The sequence below is a fragment of the Pinus tabuliformis genome, chromosome 1_2, assembly GCF_031772625.1.
Source record: "Pinus tabuliformis cultivar Carrire ecotype Pingquan chromosome 1_2, CPIR1, whole genome shotgun sequence".
Lineage (NCBI taxonomy): Eukaryota > Viridiplantae > Streptophyta > Pinopsida > Pinales > Pinaceae > Pinus > Pinus tabuliformis.
This window is the reverse complement of record NC_142298.1, coordinates 787425392-787440824: the sequence shown is the minus strand read 5'-3', so window position 1 is coordinate 787440824 and position 15433 is coordinate 787425392. Positions and strand designations below refer to the sequence as shown.

The 15433-nt window shown below is 40.9% G+C and overlaps 1 pseudogene; it reads right to left on the bottom strand.

Annotated features, from left to right (window-relative positions):
• Positions 1–585: 585 nt before the first annotated feature.
• LOC149208243 (strigolactones hydrolase CXE15 pseudogene) lies at positions 586–1907 on the bottom strand (annotated as a pseudogene).
• Between the last annotated feature and the right edge of the window lie 13526 nt (positions 1908–15433).

Here is a 15433-nt window from a genome sequence, read left to right as displayed (position 1 = left end):
AGCTTGGCAAAAATAATAAATAAAGTGTTTGAGACCCATTTAAATTTCAAAAGTAAGTTAGTTATATAAATTTCTCGTCTAAAATACAAACATCCTTTTGTGTTCCCTAGAATTTTTAACGTTTCAACTGCGTTTTGGGTGATACTTAAGCTTTTTCCCTTTTGGGAAGATTGAAGGTTGGCAACCTCCGAGAACATTGTTGACTAGACTAAAGCCAAGGATGCCAATGGGGCTACGAGGCTGAACATTGTGAGAGGGGTGCCGTTACAAATAAAATAGACTAAAGTTAAACTGTATACGTGGTTGAGGTTGTAAATAGGGCATGCCAAAGCCGAACTCTATGAAAGGGATGACGCTGCAAATGAGACAGACCATGATTGAGAGGGGCGAAGTTGTACATGTGACAAAGCAGACTTAAAATATGGGGGCTCAACTTTGTAAGAATGGAGAGGTTGCAAGTGGGAAGAAGAGGAGCCTCTCTAGCCATCACTCACCTTTGTAAACAATTACGCAATCGACATTTAGTGCAATTTAGTGATTGATTATTGGCAACAATGAACATACAATGTACAAGAACATGCAATGTACCCATGTAAAGAAAATATTAAAATTAATAATTATGAAGGATCCAATAAACTTTCCACTGCAATTTGACAAATCGGAGGATTCAAAGGAACTCTTTGGGATGGAGCTCCATGGCATCATAGATACCCAAGTCACATTGGCTGTACGCTTGAAGTTTTGTAAAAACTATTTCAATTGCGGTTTCCAACACATGGGCAGAGACCGTGGACTACTCATTTCAACCTACGGATTTAATGAAATTAGAAGCGTATTCCCTTACTTTTATAGAGCTCTGTTCCTCGACTTTGAGGACGGCGAAACTGTGATCTTCCTCCTCAAACACCACAACTTCAATGATTTGCTCACCATATGATTTTTTGAGAATCTCACAGTACTCCAATTGTCTATCCCTTAGAATGTCGCGTCCTCCAATCGCCATCAAAGTCGGGGGAAGGGATCTTGCAAGGGACCAAGACCCCTGCGCTTCGGAGATGGGGGCGAGTGGATTGCAGAAATAATGGTCTCTGTTGCTTCCCACGGGCAGTGCCAGCCTCCATAGCTCATCCGAGGCTTTCAATGTAAAAGTAGGGTTATCCTGCCGGTCCTCACTCTCGGACGCAGTCCGCGCCTCTCCTCCGAAATAGGGATACAACAAAATCAATCCTCTGACCCGCATTTCTCCACCCCAATCTTGCCCGCTAGTCCACATTCCCAGGCGATGTGCGATGTTCCCTCCCGCGCTGTCGCCCATGAGGAACACCTTGGAGAAATCGGCGTTGGAATCGAACCAGGGATCACCACCTCCTCCTCCTCTGCTAATAGCCATGCTCTGAGAATGGAGCCATTGGAGTGCAGAGATCGAATCATGGTAAGCGGCAGGCAGGCGATGCGCGGGAGCCAATCTGTAGTCGACAGAGACGATGAGGGCGCCTACACACGCCGCCCACTTGAGACAGAAGCTGTGAAAAAAAGGACTGCGCGGAGAATTCTTACAGAAGCCGCCGCCATGGAAGTAGAGGATTAGCGGCAGGCGTGTGGTGATGGCGGCGGCGTGAGGAGGGAGATAGAGGCGAGCCGACAGGCCGAGCGTATTGTCAAACACGATGTCTTTGTATAAAATTCCATCACTCTGAGGAGGAGAGTCAAGAGATGGTTCGTCTGCACGCACCACGGATCCGTCGCTGTAGAGCTTAAGGACGCCCTCCAACTCTTCAACTACAGAAACTGAAGACCCACTACCAGTCATGATTATCTACTCTCTTTCTCTTCCAGATATGATTTTCTGCTAGGGTTTGGAATGGAAATTTGCATAGTAGGCAAGTTCTTTTTTGTAGGTTTAATAGTGCGGGACTCTTTGATTTACATGTCCATTGTGTACCCCTCTACGGGGAGGGGTAGCCCAAGATTTGAACCCCATGTGGACTGAGAGGTGAACTCTTCACAATTGGAGTGTTTTTGGGTTTTTTTAGGGTGTTGAATCCATATATATAATCAAAAACCAAGTTTAAACAACACAAATCAAGATTTGGCTACAAATTTGTTGGTGGGATTCTGGTGAAACTCCAAAAAGTCACACTTAAAGACTATTCCTCCTAGATGTGTCAATTACTATCAATTCATTTTCCATTATCATACTCATGCCATAATGCACGAAGGTGTATGTACAAAGAAAAGGGCAACATAAGTTACAACTAGCATTGCCCTAGAAACATTTGAAACTCCAAAAAGCCACACTTAAAGACTATTCCTCCTAGATGTGTCAATTGCTATCAATTCATTTTCCATTATCATACTCATGCCATAATGCACGAAGGTGTATGCACAAAGAAAAGGGCAACCTAAGTTACAACTAGCATTGCACTAGAAGGTGCATGGGCACACCGATAGTGATAGGAAGGTGTATGCACAAAGAAAAGGCCAACATAAACCTAATGAATTTAATGCATAAAATGACTTAAGTTAAATTTTAGAATATTTTGAAAATTTAATGAGTGAATTTAAATAATTGATTTTATTAAGTATAGCTTTTGTTTGGTTATCAAAGTCTCTTGATTTTTTTATTATTTTTGTCGAATTTTTGTAAGTTTAACCAAAGTTTCGGGAAAATATTGAATATTTTTATTTTTGAGTAAATTCAAAAATAATTTTCTAATTTATGAAAGTCTTATTTCTAATTTTCCTTTGGCTAAGCGAGCCTTGACGTGACATAATTCCCTTGGTGGAAGGTGATTTTTTTTTGTATTTGTCATTGCCTGACAAATAAATTTAAAATAAAAAAAAGACTAATTTTGCAAGTGGTAATTCTGTCAGTGAGTACTCTGACACTAACACTCACATGGTTATGTCTGACACTGCTACTGCTCTACCTAATGATACTAGAATTTATGGAGTTCCAAGTCTCTTAAGTAAGCGAAGGGGTGGAGAGGAGGGGTGTGGGTTGAACAAATATGTGGAGGAAGCTTTCATTGTGGAAATTGTGGAGGAGAAAACGATCATAAAGTCTTGTGGCAAAGTCTAACTCGATATTATTTCAAATAGACTTAAGAATAAGAGGAAGGAGGGAGGAAGTTCATTATGCGGAAGTGCGGAGTCTTCGGAGTGTGGAGAAAGTTCTTTGTGCAAAGGCGCGGAGGAAATTCATTGTGCTATTAGGTTTCCTCAGAGTGCGTAGGAAGCTTTCATTATGCTTCCCCCATAGTCCTGCACCTTCGCAAAAACATTTTAATTTATTCCCTTATTATATTTTATTAATGTTATTGTCCTACATTAAATAATATTTTAGATCATTCACTACAATGCCAGTGATTATTTACTTTATCATAACCTGCTAACATCTCTTAAATATTTTCAAATCATTTCTCCACCAATACTTCTATATATTCCAAAGTGTGGGACTTATAATGAAATCTTTCATTGTGAAAACGAAGCTTCCTCCGCACCTCCGACATTAGAGAAATTTTGAGGTCTAAAATGGATCTTCTAAGAAATATTACAAAATAATAGTGGAAATAATAAAATAATATTAGATTACATCATCATATTTTAGAGGAAAAAAAAAAAACTACTTTTTCAAAACATATTTTCAACTTATCTTCCTATGATTTTACTTAAATTTCAAGTGAGAGCACTCGTTGGATGCAGAATTTAATTCTGCATCTAAGGAGTAATCATGTTGCATATTTTTGATGGACACTATTATACGAAAAATGAGAAATACATGAAAAACATTATTTCGCTCATGTTTTTCATCTTTTTCTCATTTTTCATGTAGCAAAGTCCATCGAAAGTATGCAATATGGTACTCCTTAGATGAGGAATTAAATTATCCATCCAACGAGTGATTCTACTTGAAATTTGAGTAAAACCATAAGGAGATAAGTTAAAATTATTTGTGGAAAAAGTGGTTTTTTTATTTTTTAATCCTTTTACCTTTTTACTCCAAAAATGGTAAATTGTCCTCCATGATTGACATCATCATCCTGAATCCTATTGGTTCTTAGAAAGTTGATTTTGGTTGTACATTTTTGTTTTGAGATCCATTTTTTATATCAAAAATTCTCTAATGACTCTAAATTGGTTTAACTTAGAAAATTTGTGTAGCCAGAAAATTTCTTGTAGACGCCATGATATGATATGGTCAGATGATCCCATCCGCAATTAATAGTTAATGTGCATACATGTGCTCACTGATCTTTTGTTTATTGTTTGAGACCAGTGAGCGATACTTATAATCAAAATTGGGATTCGCATCAACGATCCCCATTTATATAGATAGATTGGCATAGTTTCTTCCATTAATTTGTGGATCAAATAAGAAGAGACGACTAGATTTTGTTGTAAATGTTGAACAGAGAAAGCATGAGTAATGCACACTATATTATTTGACCAACTAGAACGTTGGAAAATCTATCATAGCGTGATAAACTATTAATGACCATGGGAAATTCAATTTATTTTTTATGAATGATAGTATTGTTGCAGAGGACTATAAATACAATTTGCACATGTAAGTGTACAATAAAATAATTTCATGTAATTTTTCTCAATAAATTGAGATTTACTAGCTATTTAATTGGGTTGGACTTATGTGCATCTAGTCAAGAGCATCTGAGTTGGACTATTTATTATTCACCTTTCTCGCTAGAGAGCTCTTCTAGGGATTTTCCTGTTGTTTTAGGGATCAGGAATGTCAAAGGGAATCATATAATGCTTGTTGTTGCTAAGAGTAGCAAATAGGCTTTGACACCAATACCATTGTGGTAGCTTGTGTTATTTATATCGTCTTTGTCATCAACTGCTTAGAGAAAACTAATGGCTCTTATTATGGCTCATGCCTTGCACAGTACTCCAGTTATGTCGTGGCATGTAGAATGAAGCCTTGTTGAGAACATTTTCGTTGGGATAATGAATGTAGTTACATTTGGACCGATGTTTAACCAAAAGAAGGTGAAGCAATAAAGGACGATGAAGGCCATGCATTGTCCTCACCAATGGTGGTATAAAATACCAAAAATGAATATGAAGATTGTCATGAAGAAGAATCCTGACAATTGCATTGGTTTTCTACCGATGTGATCAATGAAGGAAATTGTGAACCAATAGCCTAGGATTGTGGATGTTATAGCATCAGTCGACTATGCTCTTGTTATTCGATAGACTTCTTCGATGGTCTTCATTTTTTCGGCGAACAGAATCTGTTAACCTCCTATACAATAGGTTTCATATTTCATGATTGACAGTGGAAGTGCCAAAAATGTTCATCTTTTCCATGCTGCAAAAGTTCCATTTTTGAAGGATTTCTCAGTTAAGGGAAGGCCAAACAACTTAATTTTGGCCTCCCTAGGTTTAAATTGCTTGTTTTAAAGATAGAGAATAAAGATCTGTCCAAACTGTTTAATCTTGGCAGATTATTAAATAGGTAGAGAATCAAGGGTGCTCAACAGCTTAATCTGGGCCCCAGGAAGAAATAAGGGTAGATTTAGATAGGAGGATAGCCAAAAGAAAAAATGAAAAGCTGGGTTTGCTAGTTCAAGTGCACCCAAACAAAAAGAAGACAAAATGTTAGGTAAGTAGGCTGGGTAGGCAGTTTTGAGGTTGCAGAATCAAGGATTGTGATCAGTTTTGTGTTTCAAAGTGCTAATCTACTTCAGATCACAAGTACAAGGCAATTTTCCCTTGGAGCAGCTCAAGTGAGGCATGACTAACTTCCCCTTCTTCCTTTTTTCCAAATCATTCACTAATTTCCCCAAAGGATATTGAGATCTGCTCAATAGTCCTAGATTTCTCCATTAAACTCCTTTTTCCTTTTAAAAGCCTAAGTTTCTCATACTTAGCGCTTTCTTCACAAATTCATACTAATTTCTAACTTTATTATATAAATCCCCATGTTATTTCCCTTCCCTTATTAAAAATATATTAAAAACCCCCATAAATACATATCCCCTCCTTTGGTTGAAATATAACCATGAATATGCTTTGGGAATTACCAAGTTTACCTGAAACTTAGTAAGAACCCCATTTCTATGCAATCAGACCCCTTCCGATGCATTAACAACCCCTTCAAATGCATCAAAGTCCACCTCCGATCTCATATTTCCCCTTCTCCCTTCGTAAAGACCCTCTTTTATGTTATCGGAACCCTTCCGATCTTATAAAACCCTCCTCCGATTGCATCCCCCCCCTCCGACACGATATCGTTGTCGGAGGTAGCAGCAATGTTGGCCCCTTTGTATATATCTCCAATCCTCTTTCTCTGATGCGATATCGCTATCGCATCCGAAGCGATATCGCTATCGGGAGGCCCCCATATCGCATTATCCCTTTTTCATATATATCTCCGCTTTTTATTGTTATCCCTGCTTTATCGTTAAACTTAAGTTTTTCCATAAAACTTATGTTTTATCGTTAAACCCGCAATTCTCCATTTTTATAAATAAAACGCATGCATTATCACTTATCGCATCGCACAAAGGTAAAGGCTCCAAACCCCTTGAGCTTCGCCGACGCGATATTGCGATTGCGCGGCAGCCATCCGATCAAGCCCCCAGATTTAACGGTCCAGATTATGTCGCATCGCCCCCATTTCGCTATCGCATATATAAAGGTCATCCCCCATTCCTTCCCCGATATGCGATCGCCGATGCGATATCGACGATCGCTATATCGTAAGTCGCATGTATATAAAAGCCTCCGCCCCCGGGTCCCCGCCGATAGCGATATTGCGACTTCGTCGCAGCCGTTGGATCTGCCTTCGCGCGATCCAACGGCCCAGATCTATTTTGAGCTACAGTATCGCTCCCGCCTCTATTTTCATTGAATTTCCCGTATAAAAGGGTTTTTTGCCTTTTATAAAGAAAAAGGGCTTTTTCTGCATATGTCTGTTCGGCGCCCGCGCGGTCCATCAGCAAGGGAAGTTTGTTCATTCTTCATTATTTCTTGATCGCTCCGGCCCGAATAAGCTCCCAGCAGTAGGATTTTTGCCTCAGCAAGCCTTCAAGCATCCAGTCCTCCGCCATTTTGCAGTGTTACATCATTTTTGGCAATGTTTTGATCGGCCAAGCGCCGAAACTCCTCCAAAGCCCGCAGAAGGCCACAGAAAGCGCAGCAGCAGTCAAATCTCGCCATAAAGTGGCAGGCAGGGGCGATTTAGCAGTTAAAGTGTATCAGTGGAGAGAAAAGGCCCCGATTCAATATTAAAGTGTATCAGAGTAGCGGTGAAGAGTATCAGATTAAAGAATATCAGTGGAAAACTTTAATATTGAAGCAGATGAGCAATAAAGAGCCCCAGCAAAGTCAAAGAGTATCAGTGATGGAATTTAAAGCCATTAAGGCTCACCAGATCAGAGTTAATGCACATAAGGCCACCTAAGGGCAGCGCTGCAGAAACCAAAGCACAGTTATGGCCAAATGAACAGCACAGAGCTCAAAGGACACCATATTTACTCATTTTTTATGCAGCTGCCTCTAGCGCAGCATTAGATAGATATTTTTTGCATTTATTTCGGTAGAAGTTAGGTTAAACAAAGTTATTTCCTCAGATCTTCCCTCAGATCTGTTTTGTAGATATTTTGCTTATATATACCACCCTGAGCAATGTATTAAGGGTTGGTTGGTTGTTGTTGTTGATTTCTAGACTTGCGCTGTATATTTTGAGAACTTCTATGAACAAAGATTGCTGGAATGTTTGCTTATGAACTGGCTGGTTGTGGTTTTAATGGCTGAAGAGCAAAATATGGAATTCTCGTGCTTCCTCATGGTTCAATAAGTCTTTCTCACTTGTATTTCAGTTTCTATGTTTAATCTATCATCTATGTATCATGATCTAGATTGCAGGAAAGAAGAATAGCTCAGATGTTACTTACCTGTACTCTATGCTCAATTTCTGTGATTTCTCTATGTTTTCTTCAGAACTAGTCATGAATATGTATACTTCATTGATCATGTTTACGCTAGTTCTCTCATTTTTGAATGTTGTTTAGGAATCCTTCATTGCTCCTAGATATTATTCATTCACTTTCCCTCTGTTAGCTGAATGAAAGATCCTTAATTGCCTTTCATTCCCTCACCTCCATTTCATCTTAATTCCAGCATTAAATATTGTTTCAGGTGTAGCTATCCTGCTCTGTATTCCTCTCTTCTAGCAAAGAAAACACACCCAACAGTTCATATTCATTGACTCCATGCCCAATGGTTTGAACTTCTCACACTTTGCATGCCATCTCTGTTTGAATACATCACACATCCCACCGAACTTAAAACAAATCCCTGCACATCATAACTAGCCTAAAATCACCCCAAAACAAAGATAAATCATAAAGAGAGAGCCCTCTCTGAATGCAGGTAGGCTAGGACCTGCAATCCAAAGATTGGTCTGTGGTTACCTCGGCCGTATTCCCTTAGGAGTCAAAGGGAACAACCTGAGTGATAACATCATTGGCGACTCCACTGGGGACATGAATCATTTGTTTATCGCTGCAAATCTAAGTACGTGATCAGTTTGCCTCTTGAATAAATCATAACAGTTGTTTTGAAAAATCACAAAAAATCAAAATAATCATAAAAATCTCAAAAATATCTTGCTTTCTGGAGAAGTGAAACTTTTCTTCAGAGTTATTTTCATGTTTAGTTCTGATCTGTGATGGTGGACAGGGATCAGACACACCAAAGTTAAAATCATCCACCTGGCGACTCCACATTATTTTTTCAATCAAGACTCCACTGGAGGAACGAACCGGAAAGAGAAGTATCAAAATATTTTTGATCAAAGATCCAGAGCTTCAAGTTTCAGAGCACTTCTACAGCCAAGTCATCCATATTCCAAAGCATTGATAGTGAGACAAGATGACCGGGTTTGTGGAAGATCGTTCAGTAGAACAAGTTTTAGATGAAGCCAGGGAGGGATTATCGCAATTGGAACCTGATGAAGAATTTTTCAGATTGGTGTTGTTAAAGGTCAAAACAGCAGGACTCCCGCATAAGACCAATATCAATTTTCTTGAATTAGTTATTGAAAAATATGAAAATGAAATTGAACTTTTGCATTCTCAAATTCAGTCATATGATTTTCGCGATCCTAAAGAATTCTTGCAAAATCTTCCTTCTCCAAGTCATGAGGAAATTGTACTACCTTCTGATTTACAGATTGAAGATAATCATGCTTTCAAGACAAAGACTGAAGAATCAGTTGCAGGGTCCATTGCTGAGGATACAACTATTTCATTAGACCAAGAAGGCCCAGAAGAAACTATCACACATTATGCTTTTGTTGATCCTATAGCAGATTACATAGGGCTTCTTCTCAATACAAAATCTTTTACACGTTTTCTCTATAAGGATCAAATACATCTGCAGTGGCCTTTCTTTATTACAATTTTGTTTATGAGGGCACATGATCCAATTATACTTCTGATTTCACCGACTATCAGTCAAGCAGCTCATTTCTTTCTGCAGTTACTTGATTGGCTTCATTGACACTTTTGCGTTGTTTAATTCAACCTAGTTTTCAATAAAATAGAGTAAGTAGGTAGGATTTTTTATTTTTGTTTGATAGCAACTTGCTGCAGTTGAAGCCCGAAGAGAAGGCCCTAAGCTCCTCAAGTATGCTGTCATGTTCATAAATAAAGCAGCCAGCAAAGGGAAGTTTTCAATTTACAGCAAACAGTCGAATACAAGGCCATCTGATCTGCAGTTCTTGACTTTTCACAAGGAAAATCCATCCCCAAGTGGAGCCACTGTTAGCCTCCAATACAATAGGTTTCATATTTCATGATTGACAGTGGAAGTGCCAAAAATGTTCATCTTTTCCATGCTGCAAAAGTTCCATTTTTGAAGGATTTCTCAGTTAAGGGAAGGCCAAAAAGCTTAATCTTGGCCTCCCTACGTTTAAATTGCTTGTTTTAGAGCTGGAGAATAAAGATATGTCCAAACTGTTTAATCTTGGCAGATTATTAGATAGGTAGAGAATCAAGAGTGCTCAACAGCTTAATCTGGGCCCCAGGAAGAAATAAGGGTAGATTTAGATAGGAGGATAGCTAAAAGAAAAAATGAAAAGCTGGGTTTGCTAGTTCAAGTGCACCCAAACAAAAAGAAGACAAAATGTTAGGTAAGTAGGCTGGGTAGGCAGTTTTGAGGTTGCAGAATCAAGGATTGTGATCAGTTTTGTGTTTCAAAGTGCTAATCTACTTCAGATCACAAGTACAAGGCAATTTTCCCTTGGAGCAGCTCAAGTGAGGCATGACTAACTTCCCCTTCTTCCTTTTTCCCAAATCATTCACTAATTTCCCCAAAGGATATTGATATCTGCTCAATAGTCCTAGATTTCTCCATTAAACTCCTTTTTCCTTTTAAAAGCCTAAGTTTCTCATACTTAGCGCTTTCTTCACAAATTCATACTAATTTCTAACTTTATTATATAAATCCCCATGTTATTTCCCTTCCCTTATTAAAAATATATTAAAAACCCCCATAAATACATATCCCCTCCTTTGGTTGAAATATAACCATGAATATGCTTTGGGAATTACTAAGTTTACCTAAAACTTAGTAAGAACCCCCTTCCTATGTAATCGGGCCCCTTCCGATGCATTAAAAACCCCTTCAAATGCATCAAAGTCCACCTCCGATCTCATATTTCCCCTTCTCCCTTCATAAAGACCCTCTTTTATGTTATCGAAACCCTTCCGATCTTATAAAACCCTCCTCCGATTGCATCCCCCCCCTCCGATGCGATATCGCTGTCGGAGGTAGCAACAGTGTTGGCCCCTTTGTATATATCTCCAATCCTCTTCCTCCGATGCGATATCGCTATCGCATCCGAAGCGATATCGCTATCGGGAGGCCCCCCTATCGCATTATCCCTTTTTCATATATATCTCCGCTTTTATCGTTATCCCCGCTTTATCGTTAAAACTTAAGTTTTTCCATAAAACTTATGTTTTATCGTTAAACCCGCAATTCTCCATTTTTATAAATAAAACGCATGCATTATCGCTTATCGCATCGCGCAAAGGTAAAGGCTCCAAACCCCTTGACCTTCGCCGACGCGATATTGCGATTGCGTGGCAGCCGTCCGATCAAGCCCCCAGATCTAACGATCCAGATTATGTCGCATCGCCCCCATTTCGCTATCGCATATATAAAGGCCATCCCCCATTCCTTCCCCGATATACGATCGTCGATGCGATATCGGCGATTGCTATATCGCAAGTCACATGTATATAAAAGCCTCCACCCCCGGGTCCCCGCCGATAGCGATATTGCGACTTCGTCGCAGCCGTTGGATCTGCCTTCGCGCGATCCAACGACCCAGATCTATTTTGAGATACAGTATCGCTCCCACCTCAGTTTTCATTGAATTTCCCGTATAAAAGGGTTTTTTGCCTTTTATAAAGAAAAAGGGTTTTTTTCTGCATATGTCTGTTCCGCACCTGCACGCGGTCCATCAGCAAGGGAAGTTTGTTCATTTTCATTATTTCTTGATCGCCCCAGCCCGAATAAGCTCCCGGCAGTAGGATTTTTGCCTCAACAAGCCTTCAAGCATCCAGTCCTCCGCCATTTTGCAGTGTTACATCATTTTTGGCAATGTTTTAATCGACCAAGCGCCGAAACTCCTCCAAAGCCCGCAGAAGGCCACAGAAAGCGCAGCAGCAGTCAAATCTCGCCATAAAGTGGCAGGCAGGGGCGATTTAGCAGTTAAAGTGTATCAGTGTAGAGAAAAGGCCCCGATTCAGTATTAAAGTGTATCAAAGTAGCGACAAAGAGTATCAGATTAAAGAATATCAGTGGAAAACTTTAATATTGAAGCAGATGAGCAATAAAGAGCCCCAGCAAAGTCAAAGAGTATCAGTGATGGTGATCCGAATTTAAATAGGAACGCAACAAATTACAGAGATAACCATATACACAAAGATGCAGCGGGAATAATACTTCATTTCATTAATGGAAAATACTGAAATATGCTTACAACCAGAAATGGAAATAAACCAACTAGGGCGATGGTAGCTTATCTTTGAGAAGAGATGTGGTGGCTACATGCCTCTAAACTATGTTACAATGAGGCTCGAAGGCCTATTTATTGTTGAGAAACAATGGAAAACCCTTAACATTCCAAAACCTAACCCTAGGAGATGAAATGCCCAAACTGTGGGCCCCGTTTGGGTAAATTGGTACATCAACTTCCCGGGGTCGTAACTTTAGCATACGATCTCCGTTTGACGCGTACAATAGCTCGTTAGAAAGATCTATCCGAGCACTACCACTTTGGGAAGGGCAACATCGGTCCATGGACCCGTGTTGCCTCCAGATTTCCCAAAAAACGTCGTTTAGGGCCTCAAAACGGCTCCAGAAGTTCAGGACCCGAAAAACTGCTAAAAATAGTAAGTTGTGCTACAATTAAGGAAACTGAAAATGCTGAGAGAAACAATGGTGGGGGTCCAGGTGGACTTGGCAGGTGGCCACCAATATCCACCTGGATCATTCCTCCCCCCTTAGGAAGCAATGGTCCCCATTGCGTTGAGTTCCTCCATGAGATGAGGAAACTTTTGCTGAACTTGTTCCCTGGTGAGCCACTTGCCCTGCTCAAGGAGTTGGCCTGCTTTGACAACTCGATACAGTTGGATATTCTGTTGGCGAGTGTTCTTGATCTGTGTGTCCATGATCCGATCAGTTGCAGCTTGTTCCATGCAATCTGGATTTAATTCTGTGGGTTTGAGCTGTTCTGCAATGTCAGATGTGTCTAGCAATGGTGGAAAGTATGGCCGAAGGCGGTCCACATTGAACACTGGGTGCAGGCCAAGGAATGGGGGAATGCTGAGCTCAAATGCATTGTCTCCCATAGCCTTAGTAATGGTGTAAGGACCATATCGGAGTGGTCTCAATTTCCGATAGGCTCCAGCAAGGCGTTCCTTTTGCAAATGCAACCAGACTTTGTCGCCCACCTGAAACTTGTGTGGCACCCGATGTTGATCATGTCGCTGCTTGTACTTGGCATTTGATTTCTCAAGAATGTCATGGACCTGCTGGCGAATATGTTGGATGCGCTCAATGAAGCTGGTGGCCTTATCTGTTTCGGACTGGACATGAGCTGAATTTATGTGAGTAGCTGCAAGTGGCATGGCCACATCAATGGGGCATAGTGGCTGGAATCCCAAACCCACCTGAAAAGGGCTATGGCCAGTGGAGCTGTGAAGAGCTCGGTTGTAGCTGTGCTGAACATAGGGGAGGCTCTCGTCCCATGTGCGTGGATGCCTTCAATTATACATGCGTAGAATGTGCACAATCATCCTATTGACAACCTCTGTCTGGCCATCAGTTTGAGGATGGAAGGCTGTGGACTTCCTGAGTTTGGTGTCCAGCATTGACCAGAGACTAGACCAAAATGTGCTGAGAAACCGACTGTCCCGATCTGAGATGATAGACTGTGGGATCCCAAAGTGCACCCACACTCGTTCAAAGAAGAGATTAGCAGTGGCTTCTGCTGTGATATTCTTCTTGCAGGTCGCCATAATGGCCATGTTCGAAAACCTGTCGACGACCACAAAAACACAGTCATTTCCATGCTTAGTGGAAGGAAGGCCTGACATGTAATCCATGGAGATGGATTCCCAAGGTCGACTAGGGGTAGGCAACGGGGTATAGAGGCCGTGCTTCTTAATGGTCGGTTTGGCAATGGCACAGGCAGTACATGATCTGATGTACTTCCCAACATCCTGTCGAAGATTCGGCCAATAGAAATAATTTTGCAGTACTGCCACTGTTTTCTTGACCTCGAAATGCCCAGCAGCCCGACTGTAGTGTGCTTCCCAAATCATCTTGGCACGCTCGCTTGAAGGAACACAAAGGTGACCCAGGTGGCATAACAGGGCATCCTGGAGGTGAAAATCTGGAACATGCCGACCCTCCAAGAGTGTCTGGTATGTGTGGCTGAATTCTGGGTCGCTTTTGTAGAGAAGTGGCCAATCAGAAGTCTCGTGCCCACAAGAGTTGAGCACGGTGGTTAACGCCATGATCGGTGGTCGACTGAGGCAATCTGCAACATTATTGGTGCTTCCCTTCTTATACTTGATATTCAAGTGGAACTGTTGCAGGTATGTAGACCACTTCTGATGGCGATCATTCTGTAATTTCCCTTGGGTCTATATGAATTGCAGGGGTCGGTGGTCTGTGTGGATGACCGTTTCCTTCCCCAAAATGTAATGCTTCCATTGTCGGCAGGCCTGTATAATGGAATACATCTCTTTATCATAAGTGGGGTACTTCTGGACTGTGTCTGAAAGTGTTTCACTGTGATATGTGTTATAGACAATTTTGTGCCTTGCAGCATCAGGCATGAATTGTCAATAATCCAAGGGATCCAAAGTCCCTAAACATGATGTTCCTACCCCTAGAGGAACAAGGTCAGCAAACCAACAGCTCTCAGATCAGTTCTCCACCTGAAAACACTCAAAAACAAGCAATCCTGAAATCAAAGCAGGTGCTCCACTAGGCTTCCGCGCTAAAACTCAACTCCTCCATGGTGTACCTGCGTTGCAAAGCAGGTAGAACAAAGGCCACCTGCGCTGAGCGAGATGGGACAAGTGGCACACTGAGTCATTGCTCTGGAATCTTCCAAAAATGACACTTGGATCAGGGATTTCGCCTTGTGATGAGTCAGAGGCTCTGTTTCTCCAAGTGGAAGCAAGGTTCTCCAAGTGGACTCAAGAACTGAAGATCAACTGAAGAGAGAGAGGACACAAGGCAGCTACACATCAGTTGCAAGCTAACTCATCCTTTCTCAATTCATCTATATATTGAGCTCTCTCCTATGAGCTCAGGAGGCTGGAATTTTGTACAAAGTAATGATATGCTGTTGGTTTCACTATAGAGCTATTGGGTGATTGCTTGAAGGAGGTGAAGAGGAGAAATTCTTTCTGCTGGGAGGTGTTGCTGGATTGGGGCCTTCAAAGGTTGTAACACTCTCAGAACTTTACTTCTTCTATTAATAAAAGCTATTGAGGTTCTTCTATATGCACTTGTTTCAATGATGTATTGTGATAATTGTATATTTGATTTATGCTAATTCTTGAATCAGTTATGATTGCATGCTTCTTGTAGTTTCCTTCTTTGTTATTTTGCAGGATCTCATTGTAGCTGGGCCAGCAAAAGAGCAAGGAGCTGGGAGCAAGCAAGCAAAGAGAAGAGTTTGGATTCGACATTAAGCGCAAGGCAACGGTTAGTGCATTTCTTCATTCTCTCTTGCTTTCGTAAAGAAGTAAACCTTAAGTAGTTTTCTTTACAGTTGTTGCTGAGGTACTATCACCCTTAGAGTGGGATAGGGTCATCCGAATCGGATACTTTTCCCTACAACAAACTGGCGACTCCACTGGGGATCATA